General features: G+C 51.6%; 1 long non-coding RNA gene across 3 annotated transcripts; it reads right to left on the reverse strand.

Annotated features, from left to right (window-relative positions):
• Positions 1 to 1,068: 1,068 nt before the first annotated feature.
• Positions 1,069 to 4,364, reverse strand: LOC135408152 (uncharacterized). 3 transcript variants are annotated; one of them, XR_010427287.1, is made up of 4 exons: positions 4,140 to 4,364; positions 3,520 to 3,594; positions 3,313 to 3,415; positions 1,069 to 1,409 (listed from the first exon to the last, which is right to left on the reverse strand). It is a non-coding gene; the product is annotated as an uncharacterized LOC135408152 (long non-coding RNA). The 3 variants fall into 3 exon arrangements; XR_010427286.1 differs by lacking the exon at positions 4,140 to 4,364 and having other exon boundaries at positions 3,524 to 4,095; XR_010427285.1 differs by lacking the exon at positions 4,140 to 4,364 and having other exon boundaries at positions 3,520 to 4,095.
• Between the last annotated feature and the right edge of the window lie 802 nt (positions 4,365 to 5,166).

A 5,166-nucleotide genomic window follows, 5' to 3' on the forward strand; every position in this document is an offset into this window, starting at 1 on the left:
TGGGCTTTATGAGGTCAGTGGTATGAGGAGGCCTGTACCATTATGACATGTCTGTCCTTTATGAGGTCACTGTGATGATGAGGCCTGCACCATTATTAGGTGAGTGTTCATCACCCCTAAAATGTGGGACGGGGACCCCAAAATGTGGGTGGGGGAACCCCAGGGAGCCGAAAAAGTGGAGGGGGAGCCGCAGTAAGAAAGCGAAGCCGGGCGGTCGGGCGGCGGGGTGAGGGGGAAGCCAAGGCGGCGAGGCCGGCGCATGCGCAGTCGTTGGCAAGACGCTGGCAATCACGTGGTAAGTAAGGGCAGCCAGGAGAGGGGCCGGCGACGCATGCGCAGTGGCTCTCGTGCCGGTGCAGCGCTCCCTGCTCGAGTTAAGGGCCGGTTCCGGCGGCAGGGCGGGACTCGCGGCCTCCCGTCTCTCCCGGGGTGTGTGGGGGGAATAACATGAAGATTTTTTGGGGTGAAGGCGCAGAAATTAGCGAGGAGGGACGCTAATTTGGGTAAACTCGGTCACCAGAAGTAGAGAGCGACCGGAAGTCCTCCAAGACCCCGTCCCGGAAGTCCGCCATTTTAGGGGTGATGACCCCGCAATTTACGGTTCGGGGGCCGGGAGGAGAGGAAACGGGGTGCCCAAGAAGGGGTTTCTTTTTTTTTTTTTTTTTTTTCTCTTTTTTATTTCATTTTCATTTTATTTCCTTTTTAGGTTTTTTGCCTTTTTTTTTTTAATTTTCTTTTGGTTTTTATATTTCCTTTTTTTATTTCGTTTCTTTTTTATTCTCTTTATTTTTCATCTTCCCTCCCAGTGCTCCCCAACAACTCTCAGTAACACCCAGTGCTCCCCAGTGCACCCCAGTAACACCCAGTGCTCCTCAACAACCCCCAGTAACACCCAGTGCTCCCCAAAAATTGACCCAAAACCGACCCAAATCACCCCAAAAGCTGACCCAAAACTGACCCCAAAACCTGACCCAAATCATCCCAAAAGCTGACCCAAAACTGACCCAAATCACCCCAAACAGTGACCCCAAACTGACCCCAAAACCTGACCCAAATCATCCCAAAAACTGACCCAAAACTCTGCATTTATTTGGCACCATTTCCTCTCAAAAACAACATCTCCGATTTAGTTGATTGCTAAAGCCATCATTTTAAAATCATCTCAGGAATCAAAAGGGACTGGAAAACACACACAAATCATTCCTGCACCCACCAAATCATTAGGAATTGGAACCCGATTCCCTCATCTCTCTCCTTGTTCTTCTTGCCTGGAAAACCTGACGATCCCCGCTGGCTATTTTTAGGCTGCTTTTCTTCCACAGCTCCTTTCCTCCCGGCTGAAACCTCCTGGCACGTTCAGGGCTTATCTGGAGGGAAGCCCCTCTGAAGTATTTCCTCTCGTGGCAATTCTGTGGGATGAAGAAGTAAAAAAAGCACGTCAAGAGCTCCTTCTCCCCCCTTCCCTCGCAAACACCCTCCCAGTTTGTCCTTGGCAGCTCCATCCCCCCAGCACCCGCACCCGACGCTTCGGCTCCGCTGGGAAAGGGACAGCAAGTGCCAGAAGCAAGTTCAGTGCTGGGCAGGGGCTCCCTGGGGAACGGCACTTCAGTGCTTTAGTCCGTGGCCTTTCCTGCTGCCCTCCCTCCCGGAGGCAGAGGATGACCCGTCCCTTGTTTCTCCCACGCTCGCAGACCCAGGTCCTGCTCTTTTGGCCCCACTTTTCTTAGCAGACCCGGCATCATTTTCCAGGGTCCCCAGGAAACTTCTGCACTTGACCCATTGCTAAGTGCAGAGCACAGGGCGAGGGAAGGACAAATTTCTCAGCACCCACCCCCTGGAATTTTCCTTCTCCGCAGCACGCTCCCGTTCCCGCTGTCTCTGGAGGTGCCCGCACGAGTCCTCCTTCTCCCAGCACCTCAGAGAATGTCCTTTTCACCCAGGTCCTGCTTACCGTTGTCCAACAAAACACGCTGACAACATTTTTCAGGATGCCAGTGGAGAGCTATTAGAGCACACTGCACAGGGAAGCTGAGCCTGCCCCATCCCTGCAAGTGTTCCAGGCCAGGCTGGACGGGACTTGGAGCAACCGGGGATGAGAGGGGAAGGTGTCCCTGCCCACGGAAGACAGGGTGGCCTTTGAAGGTCCCCTTCAAACCAAATCGCTCTGGGATTCCCCTCCAAAATCACTACCAAAGAGACACAGTAATCAAAGCAGAGGGACCGCACTCCCAGCTTTTCTTACCTGCAGGCATACAGCACGTTGGACATAAAAGCCCTGGGGTTAGTCCTGCCAGAGGCGTCCGGCACACCCACGGCGACCGAAGGGAAAGAGGGAGCCTGGGAACACGGAGTAAAAGACACTTTAATTAGGAGTACACTGAGCAATAGCCAGGTCATTCACACAGACAGCTTCACTGTCCAGTCATACAAAAAGCACTCACTGAGGCCTCAGTTAGGATGGTTCCTGACGCTGACCGGGTGAATGCCTCCCTGGAAGCCCGCTCTGCTCCTGCCAGGCACCGGGGCTCCCCCAGAGGGGCTTTGCCAAGCATCCAAGGGAAATTAAAATTACAGCCTGGGCAAAGGCGCTTCCCACAGGACCGCTCCTGGCCAAGGCCACCGGTCCGTGCAAGTCAGACCACTGACCACCCGGGGCTGGGGATTTTCGGGGGCACGCTTCCAGCTTTCATTCTCCAGAGACTCCAGTTCTTCCTGGCACCCCTTGCTTCAGTCTTCCCCTGCTGGAAGAGGTCACTTTAGTCTTTCGAGGGGCCAGATTGCCAAAGCCCGGCCGGTCCATTCCCACGAGGAAAGAAAGGTAGCTTTGTCTTGTACAGGATGCTGAAGGGGGAGACACAAAATAAAAGTTTAATTTAAAATAACTGCCGAGAAGAGAAAGCAATTCAAACAGAAGGCAGACGAGACTCGTGCAAAACCCAATACATTTGACTTCAAAGGAGAATTATTTCCCTCTGCACCTCAGAGAAGGCAATTTTCACCCGGGTCCCGCTTACCATCGTCGCACAAAAGGTGCTGACAACATTTTTCGTGATGCCAGTGGAGAGCTATTAGAGCACACCGCACAGGGAAGCCGAGGCTGCCCCTGGATCCCTGCAAGTGTTCCAGGCCAGGCTGGATGGGACTTGCAGCATCCAGCCGGGGATGAGAGTGGAAGGTGCCCCTGCCTACGGAAGACAGGGTGCCCTTTAAAGGTCCCCTTCAAACCAAATCGCTCTCTCATTGTCCTCCGAAAGAACTCCCAAAGAGACACCGCAACCAAAGCAGAGGGACTGCACTCCCAGCTTTTCTGACCTGCAGGCACACAGCACAGCACGCTGGACATAAAAGCCCCAGGGTTAGTCCTGCCAGAGGCGTCCGGCACAGTGTCCACAGCGACCGAAGGAAAAGAGGCAGCCTGGGAACACGGAGTAAAAGACACCTTAATTAGGACTACACTGAGCAATAGCCAGGTCATTCCCACAGACAGCTTCACCGTCCAGTCACACAAAAAGCACTTACCTACCAGGGCCTCAGTTAGGATGGCTCCTGACGCTGACACCTCCGTTTGCCCCGGGGGGGTCAAGAATAACATCCCTGGGAAGAAGTCACCCCCAACAACAAAAAGGGAAAATTAGTGAAGCACGGGGTCCTCTTCTGACTAGACTGCCACCAGCATTCAATAGCAAATGCCACAACTATTCTGTTACAGACGAGAAAACCCTGTTCTCCCAAACAAACAGCGAGGAGATTTATGGGCACGCCTGAAAATTTCCTGTGAGGAACTTTTTGTAACTAAGGAGCAGGTGCTATCTTGAGTTGAAGGCATCAATTTGACAGACACTTAGTACAGCAAACTCTTCAGCAGAGCAATTAATTGCTGCCTATTTGAACAGCAGGGGAGAGAAAATGACAGTCGAAGGGAAGACAAGAAAAGCAGAACTGCAATCAGCAGACTTTTCTTCCATCTCTCCCGAGAAAGTCTAGTTTGTCTGTTCTAATAATTCTATGCCCTTTTCTACATGAAACTTACACCAAGGCTGAAAAAACAACTAGAAAACACGGAGAGAAGCTTTTTTAGAATTTCACGTGATTTTCCCAAACTGATCCCAGAGAAGCAGAACTCGGTAGAATGTACTCACCTTGAGGCCTTTGGTCTTTTTTTCCATAAGCTTCGTCACCTGATTGAAAAAGCAGAGTAGACTCGGTATTTAGGTTCACAACAGGAAAACTTCCCCTTCATTTCCTAAAAGAAACTACATTAATTTGCACAGCTGCAGGCGCGTATCCAGATGTTAAAGCCTTTCAGCTTTTCAGAGGGTGAGAATGCCCTGCGAAGGAAGGCTGAAAAATGCTCGGAGCCTGCACAGGTCGATCTGGCAGTAGGGACACCGGTCTGAAAAGAGGAAATGCCAGCCCTTATCGCCAGGAAAGAAAGCCAGCAAGCTTTGGCTTTGTGGTGGAGTTGATTTGTCAGCCTAGGGAGTCCATGAGCAGCAAGAGATTTCTGTGCTATCATCTTTGGTGTGGGAGGAGTCTGTTTTACATGCAATTTTAGGAGTCGGTGTGGCAGTTGGGAGGCAGGGCTGAAAACAGGAAATGATTGCCCTTATCGGCAGGAAAGAAAGCCTGGAAGCTCTGGCTTTGTGGTGCAGTTGGTGTGTCATTCTGGGCACTCCATCGTCAGAAAGAGCTTTCTGTGCTGGCATCTTTGGTGTGGGAGGAATCTTCATCCGTATGCAGTTTTGGGCGTCAGGCTGGCAATTTGGAGGCAGGTCTGAAAACAGGAAACGACAGCCCTTATCGCCAGGAAAGAAAGCCTAAAAGCTTTGTCTTTGTGGTGCCGTTGGTTTGTCAGCCTAGAGACTCCATGGGGAGCAAGAGTTTTCTGTGCTGGCCTCTTTGGTGTGGGAGGTGTCTTTGTTTATATGCAGTTTTTGGAGTCGGGCTGTCAGTTTGGAGGCTAGTCTGAAAACAGGAAACAACAGCCCTTATGGACAGGAAAGAAAGGCAGCAAGTTTTTGCTTTGGGGTGCAGTTGGTTTTTCAGCGTGAGGTGTCCATGTGGAGGAAGACATCTCTGTGGTGGCATCTTTGGTGTGGGAGGAATCTCTGTTTGTGTGCAATTCTGGGGGTCGGGCTGTCAGTTGTGAGGCACGTCTGAAAGCAG

This window comes from Pseudopipra pipra, unplaced genomic scaffold (genome assembly GCF_036250125.1).
Source record: "Pseudopipra pipra isolate bDixPip1 unplaced genomic scaffold, bDixPip1.hap1 HAP1_SCAFFOLD_202, whole genome shotgun sequence".
In the NCBI taxonomy this organism is placed as follows: domain Eukaryota; kingdom Metazoa; phylum Chordata; class Aves; order Passeriformes; family Pipridae; genus Pseudopipra; species Pseudopipra pipra.